Source organism: Lonchura striata, chromosome 5, assembly GCF_050655825.1.
Source record: "Lonchura striata isolate lonStrDom1 chromosome 5, ASM5065582v1, whole genome shotgun sequence".
In the NCBI taxonomy this organism is placed as follows: domain Eukaryota; kingdom Metazoa; phylum Chordata; class Aves; order Passeriformes; family Estrildidae; genus Lonchura; species Lonchura striata.
This window is the reverse complement of record NC_140707.1, coordinates 40,309,474-40,328,033: the sequence shown is the minus strand read 5'-3', so window position 1 is coordinate 40,328,033 and position 18,560 is coordinate 40,309,474. Positions and strand designations below refer to the sequence as shown.

Here is an 18,560-nt window from a genome sequence, read left to right as displayed (position 1 = left end):
TAACAGCCTGCCTTCCATTCAGGCAAGGGAAATGCTATTAGTGGATTTTTTTCCTATTGCATTAAATGACCTGTCTGTATGTCATGGCCTAATTGTGTTACCCCAGAGAGAAGGGGGGATAGAGGATGATTTTCCTTGAAAGTTTTCTTTGCTGCATTGGAAAGGGACTGCTCCCATCTGATTCAGCTGCCAGTCAACCAGATTTCTCTCTGCTGGTCAATAAACAGAAACTGCAGTTTTATGCACCAGAAGCTGGGGTACTGGCTGCTATAGTTATGACTTAATTGCTAGTGTCAGATTAGTTAGGACTTGGATATTGCACCAAGCTAAGGATCTATCTGCTAGAGATGTACACATTGAAAGTGAATCCATGTATTTACATTAAAGAGATTTGTACTGGCATCTGTTCTGCCCAATGGTTTTTACAGGAAAAATAGTCTACAGACAATAAGACTGAAACATTTCAATTGGTACTTTCAGTAATAAACATTTTTTGCATTGACAGGCCATGTGCACTTGACTCTTCAGAAATGTGGTAAGTGTTTAAGCATCTTCTTTTACAGATCAAGAGTCTGAAGGAGGCTGAGAAAGGTTAAAGTCTTGATTTACACTGATTGCTCAGGCTCCATTGACTTTCTCTTTGAATGTCTTTCCCGCTGGGCATTTTACTGACATCCCCTTCCTTAGAGCTTCAGTGCATGTTTAAATAGTCATGGCTGTTCTGCAGGGAAGGCAGGGGTAATAGGCACAATTGAAGTAAATGTACCCTGCTGATGCACAGTGCCAGCATGCTTTGCCCCCTGAGGATGATGCCTCTCCTCACTGGGTATCTTTAGGAGACAGCATTGAGAGTGCTCAGGTCTCTGTTTGCAAGTGGGACATCTTGCAATGTTGCAAGGTGAAGGCCCTTGTAATAAGTGGCTCAAATGAAGCAGACAGTAATGAGTTGTCCAGGAATGGTTCATTGGCTCCTGCCTGGCAGAGGGAAGAGTGTCACTGTGATTTGTATTTATCTAGCTATGCAATTGAATTTTATCCTTGAACTTGGTTCCTCGTTCAGACAAAATCTGTTATGTGAAACACATGCCATTTGCACAGGGTTCTTAATTAGAAGAATTTGTCATAAGCATGGGCATCTTTCTCTTGTTACTGTGGCAGGGAATAGAGAGCAATCACATCCTCAAATTCCTCAGAAATGTATCTGTTGTTGTTTGCTATTTTTATAGCCTTTCAATCCTTGATGTCTGCAGAAAGATGAGGTTCCTTATGATATTGCTGTGCTACCATTATTATGCTTTTAATTAGTTAATGAACTAGTGACTTTTGAGTTGAAAAGGGGGGGGGGGGAATAGGAGAAGCAAAAGTAAAGAGTTGAGGTATTTCCACAAGGCTTGCTATCTGTTGAGCAGCAAATGCTTAAAACTTGCATATTCAAAAATATCTAGCTCTGTGGAGTTAAAGGGGGAAATTACAGCATGCTGAAATTTAACAGCTGCCCTCTCCTAAAACATCAAAGTTCTCTTCTCCCATACTGCCACTAGAAATGAATGGGCGGAGTGCAAGAAAACAATTTGCTATGATAATTTAAAAATTAACAGCTTGGCTTGGTGTACATCTTGCACCCTGCTTTTCCTCTCTGCCCTCCCTTGGGTGGCCCAAGCATGCCATTTTGGAAGCATTCAAAGAAGAGAAAGTCCATTGTCTGTGCAAAGTTCAGGAATTACTAGGTTCTTCTATGTGAAACCTAGAGTCCAGCACCAGGGATTAATTGCTTACTTTCAGGTTTTGAAGGGTCTGTGTCTTTTGCAAAGAATAAAGCAAAAACATCTTGCAGGCTGCAAAGCACATCAGCCTTATTGAAATGTTTGCCAGGGGTGCAGCAGGGCCCTCCTCCTAAGCTAGGAACTATTGGACTACTGCAGAATTTATTTTGGTGGGTTTTTTAGCCAAAAAAACCCCATTTATCTCCTTGGGGAATTTTTATTTTAGCTGGTTTGTCTCCTTTCTTCCTCTCCAGATGGATATTATGGTATTAACAGATGGATAAGGAGAAACACTTCCTTCCCTGACTAAAAAGGAAGTGAACGTATGGAAGCTGTCTCAGGCATGTTTTGAGCCCTCTTTTAATTTGGCAAAGACTTTGCCCTCAACCCTGGAGCCTTGAGGACCAGTGTGGCAGGCAGAGGCAGATGGGGAAGCCCACGTATGAGGCTTACAGGGGGAATGGAGTGTGTTTTGAGAAGGCCAGTGTTATATCAGGTGGGCTCACTTGTACTGTAGTGGGTCAAATCTCACTCTGGCTCTCGCAGTATGTCAAAGTTGGTATTTTCAGCTGCTTCTGTCCTTTAAGTATGATAGCTAGGTCAATGTGTTTAATGAAGACATGCTCTTCAGTGGCTGCTTCGTGCTGCTGGAAGCAGTTAATTAAATAAAACACTGCGGGTTTTAGACTAGCAAGGTCTTTTGGGTGAAGGACTTGGGTAGATCTGGAAGTAGATGTTTGATGAAGCTGTTTTGTGCTTTATAGTTTTCCCTTTAAGCTGAGATGGAAAGGAAGTGTTAATCATTTCTCAAGGGTGCTGCAAGATATGACTGCAGTCTTGTGAACATCACTGATTGTGTCCTTCAAAAGATCTTTCTGGGACCACACAAATGGCAGAAGTGGTAGATGGCTGTGGTGCCTAGCTGAAAGAAGGGAGAATATTTGATTTGAGAGCCTGCAGGCAAGCTCCTCTTGCTCTGAGAAGGCACTAATCTTATATTTTGCTCTGCAGGTTATGATGAGCAACTATGCCAATCTGACAGATTTTGCCAGGTGCTGGTAGGGACACTGCTTGGAAAATTGTGAAATGCAGGAGAAACTACTCTTACCAAGACATCCCTCCATCTGTCTGCAAATAATGCCTGTATTTCCCTGGGTACTGTCTCCCTTTGGGCTGTGAGAAAGGCAGAGGTTGAGTCAGTACAGACCCATACCTGCAGGAGATGTGGGCCCTATTACATCTGGGGCCAGAGGTCATCTTCCAGTAGCTGGACTGAGAAGACACTGAGGGATAGTAGATGTGTTTGGAAGGAGTGTGGGGGGAAACAGGAGAAGCAAAAGCAAGGTTATCTCTACCAGATGCTGGCTGTGGTCCCTAAGGAAAAACTATTTTTGCTCTGTTGCCATGATGTTTGTGCTCAAGGTTAAAGCACTTGGGTGGAGGTGAAGACACCATTCTGGTAATATTGTGCTTCAGGTGGGTTGATTGCAAAGAAAATTACTGTTGTTAGCCTGGTATTAACAGGGGCACATGAGAGGGATGATGTCTGTTACTTGCCTGGTAACATGAAAGTGTGCAGTGAAGGGTAACATAAAGTTATTATCAACTAAAATAAGCTGAGGGAGTTCTTCCCCCCTTGATTAAAAACTTACTGCTTCACACAGGTGAACACAGTGCTCTTGGAAGAGATTGAAGGGATGAATGTGTGTAGGAAAACAGAGGATGGGGATGGGTGTTCTATATATGCTTTTCCCACTTGCTGCTTCCCTACAAAATTTATCAGTCACTTGGAAATTGGTTCTGATAATATTGCTCTATATGTTATAAGAGGAGGGGTCTGTTAAGAGCATATCTGACGGGTGAGGGAGTAAGTGTAGGATCTTTCATCTGTTAAGATGTTACCAGGTTAGAGATGGTCGTTTGCTGGGGCACTTGCTCCAGCTGAGCCCTGAATGGAGGACAGGGTGGAAAGCTGCCAGTTGGACTAGCAGCTCTCAGTTCAGCTCCAAGGAGAGCTGGAGCAGCCTTGCTGGGAATATCCTTACAGTTTGAGCCACTGGCCTAAAAGGCTCTATAACTCGGAGAGAATATTAACCTGTAGATAGAAAAGTCTGACAGCTTCTGACTCAGAGCATCTAAGTGATGTGGGATGGGAAGAGCTTGCAGGGGGCCTGGCAGGATGGATAAAGAAAACTAATTTGGAGGGGAAGTACATTGCAAGTAGCAAGATAGGACCAACTTTGTTTTCTTTTGCTTTTCCCCCTGGCTCTAGACTGCAGAGAACAGCAGCTATTTAACATCCCTGTAGCTCTTCCTCTCTTTCAGATGAGGAAAAAAAGGACCAATATTTTCTTTAGGAAACCAAAGATATGGCTACATTCAAAGTTTCTGAACTGAGTTGTATGGGAGATTTGTACATGTTATTTGTGTCTGTATGTACTGAAAGCCTTGAGGCTCTTGTCGCAGAGATTTTTTTCAATACAGAGGATTTTTATCATTTTTTACTTATTTTTCTGCTTTGTTCAAAGTACTAATTCAACTACTGTTTCTCCTACTCTTTGAGTGGTACAAACAAAATACTGGAAAGCATATTGGGTACCTGAGCAAATGCACTGGAGATCAGAATGCCTCCTTGTGTTTACCAAAAGAATTTACATACCTAGTAAGATGCAAACCTGATCAATTTGGCTGATGCACTTCTATCCCTATCAAGCAGAGGTTGGTCTTGAATACCTTTCATTTAAAAATGAAAGATGCCTCCAGAGGCATGCTGCAGAAATGGATGGTGGAGCAAGCAGCTCTGGGACCCAGCTGCCTTTCTTCCTCTCCAGCTTCTCTTGTCTTGGACACTTGTAAGCAAGATTTGTGGCATCCAAGAGCTGGTAACAAGCCAGGTTTACCCTCCTGTATGAGGGTCATCTTGCTCAAGATGGGATCACTCACAGATGATGAAGTCACCAGTGGCTTGCAGTGGGTAGACGCCTCTTTAGCTTGGAGGTGATCCCTGAGCCTTGCAGCAGAGGTCCCACCAGCCAAACCAATGAAACGCTTTCAACATTCACTTCTGATTACTATGAGAGTTGCAGTACCTCTGCCATGAGATTTTAATGGATTTTTTTTTGTGTTCCCAAGTTAACCAGCCTCCTTGAGATAGGTATCTTTTCTCTTGACACCTATCTGCGTCTTAGACCTGGCACAGTAGGATTTGAATTGTTGACACTGCTTAATGCAGAGACATAAATTGCTATTGCATTGCCTTCACCATGGTGTATGGTCCATGTCCATTGTCTCTCTCAAAGGCAGACATTTCTGAAGCAATCTTTCTCATATTACAATTTTGCCTTCAGTGGGGAAAATTACTTTTCTGCAATGAGAAACATGATTTCTTGCCTAATCTCTGACTAAACATTGAACTTTTGAAAGATAACCTTTCTGCTGTCCATAATGAAATTATTCATTTTCTTGATCTGCATGGATGGCAGATATTGGTCAATTCCAGGCCTTTAGTGTTATGGTACAAACCTGTGCTGCCTGCGTTTAAGGAATAATTATTCATTTGCAGGAGCTGTACCAGGCAGTTACCTTCTGTGAACTGGCCTACAGACATGGGTTGTGTGCAGTCCAAGTGCATCAACAGGATAGGTGTGCAAAAATTGTTCCATTTTATGATGGACATACCTCACAAAGGTTTGATAGTGGGAGACAATTTTCTATTGTTTAGCTTTACTCGTTTCTAATGAAGTGTGCGGCTAAGCTCTTCTGCTCCGCTAGCTTGGGGCATTGGTTGCTGAAGTGCCAGCTTTCCAAAATTACCCAAATGTACCAAGTGTTTGACTCTTAAAAAAAAAAAAGAGAAATCTTCTGGCAAAAGAATATATATCTTTCTGCTTCTGGAAAGATTCTCCTGCAGGTAGCCTTGATTCTGAACATGACTACTGTTTGTTGTATTTGAGGAGGAAATAGGTGTCAGTCAACTTTTTTTGTCATTTTCACATGCTTTGGAATAGCCTGTAAATGGTATGCTGAAAAACAAGCTGTTGTCCAAGCTTTGTGTTGATATGGCAGGCCTAGAAAACAGTCTTAGGATAGTTGTTCTAAGGCTTCTGTAGATCACTACCAGACCCTGAAGTAAACTTTAGCACTGAAGGAAAAGTTGGCTTTAGGTTATTTGTGCTGGTCTTGTAAGCTGCTTTTGGCTGAGCTGTTTGAGGAAGAAGCTGAAAGTGGAAGCTTCTAAGAATCTGATGGGTGTTATGAGAAAAGTTAATCACAAGAGCTCCCCAGGAGGTGAGGAGTGCAGTGATGTGGTGCTGATCGGCGTGGGTAGGAAGCAGCATCATGCTGGGAGCAGGTGTTGGAAACAGCTTTGGTGAATGAAGTGGGCAGAGCCCTGCAATCACAGCAGGGCTGAGGCAGGAGCTGAGCATCTCCTCTCAGCACCCTGCTCCCAGGCAGGAGGCTCTGCCACATCCACAGCACACTGTGAGGTTTCCTTCTCACATAACTGGGAACTGGCTCTGTGTGCGCTAGATAAGGACTTAGCTTTAAAAAAACCAAAAGCAACAAAACAAACTGAAAAGTACTGTGGTATTGCTATGGTAACAAACATCTAGAAATGCGGGCAGATCTCTGTATTAACTGTGGGCTTGGGCTTTATACCCTGTGCCCTGGTGGTTGCATATGCAATCAGAGATAGAAATGTGCTGTAAAGGGAAATTACAGCAGGTTTATGATACCTTGGGATCTTTCCAAATATGAGACCTACTGCTCCCTCTGCTTGAGACAGGCTAGGAGTAGTTGCAGGCTGTTGGTGTGTGTCTGTCACTGCCTGTTCACTACCCATCCAGGCAATGAGAGACGAGCAGCCAAATGCATTCTGGAGTACTGGGATATCCTGCAGTTTGAGTTTAAGAATAGCTTGGGTCTTTACTCAGACATTTGGAGGGCTTATACTAGTTGAAGAAAACTGGTATAATTTGCTGCTTCCAGCGGCACATTCAATGGCAGGCCTGGGAGAAGGGAAAGGGAGTTCAGCTTCTTCCCTGGTGTGGTGCTTATTTGTGTGTGCAGTAGTTCTGGGTTTTGCTGTGTTTTCATTCTTGTTTTCCTTTTTCTACTATTTTGGGCAGTGTTAAAATCCTACAAGAGGGAAGGTACCAGTAGCAGAGCACACCGAGTTTCTGGCAGAGATGGAGCAGGTCCTTCCACAGCATGCCTATGGCATGGGGTTTCTTGGTAGCTTGGATAGTCATTTTCCCCTCCATAAGCATCCTCTAGAAAGTACTGCAGGACTGGGCAATAGATAAGGAGAAGGGAAGGAACTTCCAGAATGGCAATTACAGAGGTGTAGGGGACCTTGTTATAATTACAGCTGATATTAGAAGAGGATGTTAGAGATCAGAAGAGGGAGAGACCTGTCCTGAGAAGGCCTGGCTTTGAAGAGGAGAAAAGACCTCAAAATGACAATGAGGGAACTGGACCATCTCTCTTGCAAGGAAACACTGAGAGAGCTGGGCTTGCTTAGCCTCTAGAAGAGATGACTGAGAGGAGACCTTTTCAGTCTTGAAGGAAGAGTGTCAGAGGGTGGAGCCAGGCTCTGCTCCATGGTGCTGAGCAATAGGACAAGAGGCAATGGGCAGGAAATGATGCACCTAAATGTGAGAAGGAACTTCTGTCCTCTGTGGGTGACCATCTACATGGGACAGATTGCTCAGAGAGGTTGTGGAGTCTTCCTCACTGGAGATACTCAAGAACGATTTGGACACAATCCTGTGCCATGTGCTTTAGGATCACCTTGCTTGAGCAGGGAGGTTGGATAAGATCACAGACTTCACTATGATCCCTTCTAACTTCACCCATTCTGTGATTCTGTTAAAATGCTGCCTCCTAAAAAAGAAAAGTCTTTTTTCATGCATCCCTTCCTAAGGGTGATCCTGACAGGATCCTAGCATATGTGAAGGAAGCTGCCTCTTGGAATGCAGAGACTTCTCTGGCTTAGTGGTGCTCTGGCTCCCCTTGGGACCAAGTTGCAGGCCTGACTGTGATTTCAGGCTTCAAATTTTTTAAAGCTATGGTGTGCAATATATCAGTGGGGCCTTGATCTGGACACTTTTGGCACACCACTTGTTTCTGATGTACTTTGCGCATGATTGCAGGGAAGCAGAGGAAGAACTCCAGAGAGTTCAGTCTCCTGCATGAGTGCACGTTAGCATGTAATTATGTGCAGTCATGCCAGTTAAAGCTTTTAGTGGACATGCATGATAGAAATAGCTTTGTATTGACACTTAAAATTCAGGATTGCTTTTTTTGTTGAGTACCTAACCCTACAACCTTAAATATGTGGTTTTTTTGTTTTGGCCTGGGGAGGAAGGGAAAGAGAGAGAGCTGTAAGCTGTTTGAGTGACAGCTGTATAAAGAGCTGTATATATTGACAGATCATGAAGAGTCCTTCATTAGTACATGTTTCTTAAATATCTTAATTAAGGAGAAAGGTTGAAGAGTGCTGTCCTGGCAGTTGGCTGGATTGTGTGCTGTGAATGCTACTGGGCATGAGAGCTAATGTTCACATTGTGGTTGCAGGGACCTCACTGGCAGCTGCCTTTGTGCTAATCAAAAATAAGATTTGAACAGTTCAGTCTGTTTTGTTCAGTACAAGGTGCTCGGCTGAAGAGTGTTGCTCTTTATTGGCATTTGGGTGTGTTGCTGGTCTGGCTGCCTTCAGCACTGGCAGAGAAACTGCTGGGAATGGGGCATGAAGATGAGTACACTGCCTGTGTGCCATTGGTCCATGGTCAGGCTCATACAGAACACTTTTTACATCCAACCAACTAAGGAAAGAAGTGCTTATTCTAGACTGTAATGCAGAATTACAAGCTAATTTCTCTGTCTCATTAAACTTTTATAATCAAGGGACAGGCCTCCTGCCCCTGTATCTATAACAGTCCTTTGAAGTTTTTGTGGGTTTTCAGGGTTTGGAGGGTTTTTAGAGTTGGTTTTGTGATATCTTTGATGCTTGCAACCACAGTTCTGCTTTTGGTTTTATGGCTTTTTTTTTTTTTTTTTTAATCTACTTTGAACAAACCTCTCAGCACATTTCCTTTGTTCATATTTGTTCATTGCCCATGTCCTTTCGTGGAGCCAGAAATGCTGAAATCCAACAAGAGCAAAATGTGAAGAATGTCTCAACTATTTTTTCTGTTTGGGAGAAAAAGCTGTTTTACAGGCTCCATACCTCAAGCAAGCTGTTTTGCTTTTAATCTTTACATCATCACCACAACTTCCAGCTAGAAATTTATACATTATTTGTCTTCTGGGTAATGAAGGCCATTCACAACATAGTTAAAATGGTTTCTAAACAAGAGCCATTTTCCAGAGCAAATAAAGAGTTGTAAGAAAGGGAGCCTTAGTGTGCTAAACAGTTTAATTTTTCTAAAATTCAGAAAGATAGCAGGAAATTGGGTCCTCTGTGAGTACTCCGCATGTGTTTTTCTCCCTGTTTGTATTTTTGTTGTGGCTGCAATTCTGCTGATGTCACTGACAATTTTACCACTGAATTTAATTAGCAATTTACATTTACTGGGACCTTTACATTGTGTTTTTCTGAAGACAAAGCCTATGTGCTTCATGCAGCTTTGTGTGGAGAGGACAAAGCAGAACTCACCAAGCAGTGTTCATCCTCATGAGCAAACCTGTGGGTTTCGTGGAGCTGTGACAGGACTGGATGTGTCTATGTTTATTTTTAATTCATATATAGGAAGGCTGCTGAAGGCCTGGGCAAGGTTCTTTGACTGGCGGCTTTTTGGAGCTATTGTCTCTGGTGAAAGAGGTCTGTGTGGTGGAAAATGTACCTGCCCAGTGCTCCTTTGGCCGTGGGAGGTAAGTGAGGCTGTTGTGTTGCCCAGGGTTGTGAGTGAAGATCACTCAATCCTACTGGTTATACTCAGATGTCATACTTTCGAAGAAGAGAATTTTTAAAAAGTATCTGATCTTGGGGAGGGAAAACTGTCTTCTTGACAGTATTGGTTATACTCGCACAACACCCTTGAGAAGACAAAGGTTAGGATCACTGACCCAGGTATAAGAAACAGACACCCACATTTCCTGCTGTGACCCATAACTGAAATTTGAAAAATGAAATCTTGCTCAGAGTGGAAACTGCTGAGCTGATGACTGGGTGAGCTGGGTGGTCAGGAGTCTGGTATGTCAGGAGTACAGTTTTTGGGTGAGAGGGAAGTGAGACGGTTGCATGACTATGAGCTTTTCAAAAATGGAATTTGGGCAAAATTTCATTAGCTCAATATGTGGAGAAAAATGCCAGACATACCTTTTCATGAATGAATTCAAAACCAGCAGCTCCCCAAATCTGCTTGATCATATTTATGGTTAAGCCAGGTCAGAAGAAATTCCTATAGCCCAAGGTTTCTGTAGTGGTGTTTTTGCTGACCACAAAGCATTCAAGCATTACTTGATTTGAAAATAAAGTTCTGTGTTCATTACCTCCTTGGTTTTGAATTTCTAGATATTCACCTTTTTCTTTTTTGCAACTTTGACAGCAAAAATTTGTCCTATCCATAGAAAAACTGTGAGTTGTCCTAACAGTATAACCTGGGAGTTGTATCTTTACAAGATGTTCTTACAATACAGGACTTTGGGCATTGTGTGTGCAGAATCAGATGATACCCTTTATATTGGACAGGGATTGATTGAGTAATGGATTTTAAAGATCCTCACTATCACTGACTTTGTTTTGCTGCAGTTTGCACCTGCAGAATGAGACAAGGGGCTGCAACGTTTTGTGCATGGGTGGAGCTGTATTTCTGTGGGTAGTAGTTGTGGCAATACCTGTCCTGAGTGTATTTTTGTGATGCTTCTGTGGTTCTGCTCTTCCTTATGTGCCCAGCTCTTTCCTGGTTGACAGTGACTAAATGGCAGAGCTGAGGGACTGTTGAGGGGGCCTCTATTATTAGTGTGATTGAAGTCTAGAATGACAGAGGCCAGCATAGCTTAACACAGGTGTTTTTCATATTTGACAGGCATACATGAGCCCGTTGCACAATTCTTCATTGGTATGCATGCTTGATTAAATTTGCTCTTGGGATGGTGAGTTTAATGCCTTTGCAAATGGAGACCCAAACAGAAGCAGAGTGCAGCTCTGAGGGTTTTGTCAGTTCACATTGATTGCTAAATCCTGGAATTGGAGCAATGCAGTAACTGAAAAATTAATCAATTAAAATGGAATATTATTTGGCTCCTAAACAAAATGACAATGGCCCGATAGTCTCAAATCTTCATGGACGAATAGGCAGTGAGTTTTTCCACTATTAGAAAACAATGTTGTATGCTGCAGGGCTGAATGCCTAGCAGAGAAGATGTCTGAGTGAAGATGATCTTCTACAATGGGACTCATTTTTGTAATAAATCATGGATGTATATGCACCATTGCTATTGTCACTACAGAAGGAATGTCTGTGCAGCCTTTGGGAGTAGGTCTCATAGCTTCAAGCCTCCGAAATACAAGTTTACATTGTGAGCTGAAGGTCATTCTTGAAATTCTCTAAGAAACCAGGTCATGATTCAGCAGTGACATGAGGAGCTATATTAAGTCATTCTGCTAAATGTCACTTTGGTTGTTGGCTTACAGACAATTTGCATTTTCATACAGGGCCTGACTCCCAAACAATATGTCCTGCCTAAAGCCTTTCTCTGTGATGTCCAAAAGCTAATGTGAGGAGGAGCTGTGTGGAGCGTTGTGGTAAATTACTTGACTGTCAAGGTCAGATCCTGTTTAGGTGTTATCTCCTGTGAAGATCAGGTCCATGCAGGCTCTGGGGTAGCGGGCCAGCCTCCAGAAGCAGCATGGTACTGGGCCCAGCTGGCACAAAGGCAGGAATGAGTGTGGCTCCTGGGGCCGGGCTGCCACCCGGCTCCATCTGCAGGATGTGCAGTGCTTCTTACTTGCCTGGTGCAGCTACCTGTGAGCGGTGTGACAGGGTCAGTCTGGTGATTAACATGGGGAGAGGGGAGAGAGTTGGTGCAGAATTTAAAATCATGACTGTTTGAACAAGACCTGCTAACAAAAACACATTAGAGAAAAATCTTTCCTTGTTGGAAGATGGGAAGAAATTCCCACCTCCTGCTGTGGGGCTGGCTTTGTCCCTGGTGGAGGTGTGAAATGTCCTGAGGTGTCCCTTTGTCTTTCTGGCTCAGCTGTGCATGTGTACAGTTTTTTTGTGGAGTGAGAATGCTGGCTATTTGCAAAACCGCACTATTTTATCCTTAATCTTCTAATCTCGATTTAAAGCTCTTGAGGATGAATTATTAAGAAGGTACTTCAGCTTCCTTTCTCTAGCCTTAGCAAAACATCCTTACAGTGTGATTTTAAAGGCAAAGAAAATGAGCCGCAAGCTTAACATAATTAAATACTTGAATACTTTGTGTGAGTGGTGCCCACTTCTCAGTGCCAGCTGACCTCTGCTCATCTCTTAGGTAACCAGCTCACTGCTTACTATGTTAGCAGCTTATGAGGCCTAAAGTTGCCTTCTCCTTTTCTGTGAAAATATGTGTGGTGGCATCTGTCACTCCAGACAGTTGTTATTCACTGGGAGGAAAAGACTGAATGTAGGTCACTCGAGTTCAAAGGAAATAAATTAGTACATCAGCAGGCAGGCACATACACACGTTGTGCCTGTGCAGACAGCGTAGGTGGGGGAGTGGGCAGAGAGAGATGCAGTTTGTGACTGATGATTTATGAAGACATGGACCACCCTCATTTGAGCTGTCTTGTTGGCTTTTTGGATGTTACCAGGTGGTTACGGGGGCATCATCTTAATACAGGGTGCCATATGTCAGTCTGTCTTGATAGAGGTGCTATAAATCAGGGTTCAGGTAACACCCAAGTGGCCACAGAGTATCTAAGTTAGAAGACAAATAGCAGAATATTGTTCCTTTTTCTTTGTTTTCCTAGTTCTAAATCACTGGGAAACCAGAGGCATTCATTACATATTTAGATGTCTATGAAGACAGGGATATTTTTTTTAAAGAAAAAAAATTTCTTCACACAGCACTTTTATTACTCTGAAAGACTTCAAAACACACTTTTAAAGATTGTGTAGGTGTGACCTTTAACAGAGCACTATTCCTACATACAGTAAGTAACCTGGATTGCTTTAGCTGAGTAGATTTCCTGTGTGATACTAAACATGCAGACAGCTTCATGTGACCATCTTCTCTGTGCAAAACCTTCATACCCAGAGGCATCCTAGCTACCTGCTGGGATCTCTTTCTGACAGTGCTTCTGCTTTGGTGTGGGTGCCAGTATGAATAGCCTAGTCCCTTAAGTATTCAAAGAATGTGCTGTCCTGTCTGTCTTCTCCCTGACACCAGATGTTGTCATGGATATTTACGGATACAGGGAAATGTGCTTTGAAAAAAAGTGCAGTTTCAAGGAACAGCAACTCTACAGACCTCACATTCCCCACTTGTGCTGGTAGTCAGCAATTCCAAAAACCATCCACTCACTATTTCTCATGGGGTTTTCCACATTGTTTTTCTCCTGGAGTGGAATACAACAGCATAAATGTTCCTATGAGCAAAAGTGGCATTGTTGATGTCACAGCAAAGTTTGCTGAGTAGGGAACAAATGGCATTATTCCAGGCTATGAGATAAAGACTGAACAAACATAGAAGCCAGATGTATGTGAGTCTGGACATGTGGGTATTTTTTATACAAAATCGATGTATGTAAATATAAATATATTAAACTAAAAATTATATTGTACATTTTCATAATAAACACTTGTGTGCATTGGACATCAAATGGAGGGAAGAAATGCACCTTGGCAACTGCATTACCTCATCTGGGGTCTGAATTTCTGTGGTTCTGAGCAGTGTCATTTCCTCCAAGCTGTTTGGAAGAGAGTGCCCTTAGGCATATATCTTTGAAGCTCTATTTGATTCCATTGCTTTGCTTTATTCAAGACTCCTGAAAACAAAAGACCAGAAGGTTACCTTAGGATATCATGTCCCCTCCCTCCAGTTATAGGCAATATCTTCCTGCATCTGGGCAACTGGGCCAGAACACTGTTTAGGGTCTAATCCTTGTTAACTGCTGAAAGTCTCTTCAGAATTGAACAGCTGGGTCAAAGATGGGCACACTTGTCAGAAGTCATCTGCTTATTCTATGTTATATCTATATATACCATATCTGCCTTGGCCAGCAGCAAAGCAGGATACAGTAGTATTGTGCACGAGAGGTCGTATAATAAATTCCAGCTTCTCAGGTTAGTATTCTACAAAGAATATGTATCATGACTGTATTGAGAGGGGAATCCAAATTAGCAGGATTTATGAATTGATTGTTAATCTAAGTGGGCATGGAGAGCGGTTAGTTGGTATGGAAGCCAGTCACTGCATGTGGAAGTAACTTCTTTGTACACACTGTGGTGCTGAGCTCATGTAACCAGCACAGCAGCAAGTATCCCTTGCTCTTTGGGCTGCTGTTTGCAAAATGAGTGACGCTGATGCGTGCTGTAGTGCTGGCACTTGTGCACGCTGTGTTACTTTTGGCCGTCCTCCTGTTGTCAACCCATGTTGCATTGCATGTCCTTGAGATCTGGGCAAAGTGATCCAGCCGTACTTCTGGAAGAGTCTCTTCCCTCCTGTAGAAAAGGACATGCAGGATCTGGATGAAATATCGCAGGAAGGATGCCTCTCCACAGAGACACTAAAGAGATGGCTCAGTAGGATCATTAGGCGGAGGCCCACGCGGCTGCCTTGGAAGCAAGACTGAGAGTGCTTACACATGAAAGCAAGGAGCTGGGAATGTGGCAAGACAGACACCGCCCTTCTGTGTGCTGAAGAGTTGGATGAGGGAATCAGAGAACCACTGCTCATGATAGAAGCAGTAATTTACTTACTCAAGGGGTTTTTTTGCTGCTCCTGCTGTAAACTTACCACACAGTTTTGCTCTCTTGTGTTGCTTTCTTCCCTTAAACTTCGCTTAAAAGACCAGCTGACAAACCACGGCGAGTCTCCTTGAAGGTTGGTGACCAAACCTTGTCCATCAACATGCTGTTGTGATCTGTAAGTCAGCAACACCCTCTTTCTAAATTCTTGACACTAACAACCCATGTCTGCTTGTGGCAGACATCATAGTAGCCTGTGATGTTCACCTAATCCATGCTGTAACCAATAACATGGAATACATTGTGTGACCTTCTGTATCTCTTAGAGGAGGGTTTGAATGTGGCATCAAAAAATTGCTGGTTGTGGGGAGACCGTTGCTATGGAAACCAAACACAGAAATGTAGTTGTTTCTCCTTTCTTACCTTGTACAGAATGCCCACCTTTGTGGGTCAGATTCTTGAGGACACTTTCCATGTCAACAACTCAGTGTCTGGCAAAACTGTGAGGGAAGAAAAGAAGAACAAAATAGAAAATAATTGGTGGAATGGAATGACTTTCTAGTTGTGAGGCAGGCACAAAGAGACAGGGCTTCTCAGGGCAAAGCCAGAAGAGAGTTGAGATGCAAGTCTCACAGAGCTGACTGAGAATTGCTGCTGCACACACAAAAGGCAATAAATGCCCAGAGACTATGGAAAAGAACAGGGAGGTAGAGAGGCACTTTGGGCAATCATTAGTACTGGAAAGCAAACCCCAGCAGTCAATCTCTGTTTCTCACTTTCACCATCCCATGGCAGCTATAGCTTGGTCATAGGGCCTGGAGAATCCCTGTGAGCTGGTGACCATTGGCTCTTCTCAGGGGGCATTGGAAATGCCAGCCCCTGCTGGGCGTCCACTGCTGTTCTCCAGCTTGGAACTGGCAGCATGCCTCCCGATTGCCTGGTGTTAATGGCAGTAGAAATTCTTTTGTGACCGGCTAGGTGCCATGGGAGCTGATCAAGTTGCTTTACTCTTTCCATTGCCTTACTCCAGTTTGTGCAAGCTGCAAATGAAACATTCAAGTTGGTCTCTGGGCTCTGCTGTCAGCACTTGCACTTCTCAAAGAATGGTGATGGTTCTATTTAACTGTGGTAATTTTTATTAAAATTTCATAGTAGAAGTTCTGTAAGTGCTTGGTTCCCAAACCACATTTAAAATGCTTTACACAGTTTAACAAAGCATGAATAAAATAGGCCCTGTGCTGTCAGGCACAGGCTTTTGTCTCTGAGGACTAGGAACAGTTTTTTGGAGCAGTGTACAGATTTTTCATGAGACATAATGCTGGGATTCCTAGTGTGAACTGGAAATGCAACACCCTCTAAAGCAAATGCTTTTGGCAACAGGCATTTAGCTCACATGATCTTGCAGGATCAGCCCATAGTAGAGTAGCTTGCTCCCTTGGAAGTTTTTGGGAGTTGCTGCTGCTCTCAGTCCTGCCTTCTGATGTGTGTTAGTCATAGCCCATCCATGTGCAGCGTGTGGGTAACAGAGCTGAGCAGCACCTGTCTCTGTAGCATCCCTGAGCACTGCTCTGCTTAACAGCATCTCACTGCTGGTGATTGTGCTGTGCTGGCTTGTTCTCTCTGGGACTTTTCTTCAGGTCATTGGGGCAGAGTGTGGAGCATGTAGGGTGAGCCTACAGAGAAATGTCACACCATGCAGGCCCCAACAGCAGCAGTGGAGTTTGCAGAGGTGAACTGGCTTTTACCTTTGTTCTGAGGGATGAGGATTTGCACAGCCAGCAAGTCTGTATCTGAATAAGATGGGTTGAAATTGTCATTAAACCAGTTCAGAGGAGAGAAATCTGCTGGGGGGTAGTTGGACATGCAGAACTTGTTGGGAGGGAGGTGCTGGCAGGGTTGGGGGTCACGGCAGTGAAAGTGTGTGAGGCTGCGGCAGGGGGGTAAATTGAAGGAGGGGGTCTCAAGAGGGAAGAAGGTTTGGTGAAGCTGTTACTCCCTGACTTGCTTTGTGTCCGTATTGGTCAACTAGACCTTCCTGGTCAGTTAGGTCTTCCATGGAAAAACACGTATTGGGAGTGGCTTGGAATTGCTGCTTTTCAGTTCTGGGGTTTGACAGCTGAGGCAATTGTGAAAATGAGCTTAAAACAAAGGAGAAGTGTGGCACCCCCTGCTCCATTTGTTGTACCGCCACTAAACGCTTGTAAAAGTGCAAGAGCTGCAAAGTGTATGTCCTGTCACATAAAACTGCTGCTGCACTAATTTCACAGTAACTGTAAAATGATTAATTGCACTTACCTTTGAGAGTTTTACATACCTTATTCTAATTAAGTAGCGATTCCTCATGACCCCTGGAGTATGGTTATTATTTTTGAATTTGGCCAATCCTTCTGTTAAAAAGATAGACCTTGGGACCCTGAATTCCTTATCTCTGATTTTAGTGGCTTTAGCACAATGGTTAGCAGCTGGTGTGCCTGTGTCTGATGGCAGTCTATGACAATGCACAGAGATGAATGGCACTGTCTCTATTATAGTCTTGCTGTTTCACAAGGAATCAGGCCTAGAGGAATATCCCTGTATTAGTTAAGAAATGAGGCTCTCAAGTTTTCATAGATATGCATGGCATTAATTCCTTTACCTGAATCCCTCACTTACAAAGTTAATTTCGCTTTTTAAATAGTTTCTGGTCTCTTGAACCATGTCAAAACACAAATCAGAACATCCTTTCAACAGCAGAAGAGCATCTGAGTCCATTCTGTCCCTGGAAAGGAAAAGTATATATGAAAATGAGAAATAGTGAAATAAGATTAGAAGGTTTATAGTACTTCCTTAAATTTTCATATGTGAATTTTTTTGGCGGTCTCAGCAATGTTTGGGACAAAACTTAATTTGTGCAAATTGTTTGCTAATCCCTGGTCTAGACACTCACATTTCCAGTGCCTATTCATTTTATTTCTGCTTTAATGGAGCTTTTTTTTTTTTTTTTTTTTAATATATTAGAGAACAGCAGTCCTAAGGAGCTGGGCTCTTCTGCTCCTGTAACTCACACTTCCAGCCTCAAGCATGGGGATACAGTGTGTGTAACTATATCAAGGACCTAGGGGTGGGAACTGTCCTGTTGGTATGGTAAAAGTCTTGACTCTGCACTCAGCTGTACATAATGTCCCTTTAATACACTAAAGCTAATATCTGCTTATATTGACTTCGTCCTGAAGTGAGAGGTGTTAAGGTGAGGAGAAGGAAAGAAGGTAGACATTAGTCTGCCCTTCTGGCAGGATTTGGCAGGGTTTCATAGAGAACCTGTACTGTTCCTGTCAAGTATCATTTGACTTCACAGCAATAAATGTCCTGTACTGCAACATCTATGTTCTAGGAATATAATCTGATAAAGCAAGTCAGTCCTTAAAGATAAGCTTTATATTCACTTTGTCAGGCTAGTTCATAGCTATCTAGGCTCCACTCAGAATTGTGTTTGCTCTGCCTTTTTAGGCTGACTTTTCTGTCATGTGGTTTGTAATGAGCTATGATGTCTAGGGCTTTTCTGAGGAGTTGCTACCATGCTGTCTCTGCTATATTTTGTGTCAGCACATACCTGGTGAACTGTAAAGGTCTGCAGTGCCCTTATTGAATTGCTTTTACTGTTTTCAGACATATTTTCTATGTGTTGAAATAATTTTCGATTCTAAGCCTGTTACCAATGTGTCTGGCATTTTTGCTGGATTTCCTATGGATTTGACAAACTTACTGTGCCTGAATCCAAGGTATTTATGAAAGTACTGAATAGTGCTGGATCCGGAACAAACCCCCAAGACCTGCTCTTACCCCTCTGCTCTGGCAGTGAACAGCTAATAATTATGCTCCACCAGTAGCTTTCTAACTAGTTTCACCCATTCTGCAG

At 43.0% G+C, this 18,560-nt stretch overlaps 1 protein-coding gene across 5 annotated transcripts in view; it reads left to right on the top strand.

Annotated features, from left to right (window-relative positions):
• The window catches only part of GALNT16 (polypeptide N-acetylgalactosaminyltransferase 16), a 74,608-nt gene that overhangs the window by 15,222 nt on the left and 40,826 nt on the right, over positions 1–18,560 (top strand). Inside the window, exon 1 of one of the 5 annotated variants that reach the window (XM_077784104.2) lies at positions 506–535. The exons of the other annotated variants lie outside the window; for them this stretch is intronic. The gene's annotated coding sequence lies outside the window, so the exon portion shown is untranslated. Of the gene's footprint in view, positions 1–505; positions 536–18,560 lie in introns of those variants that run through there. 5 annotated transcript variants of the gene reach the window in all.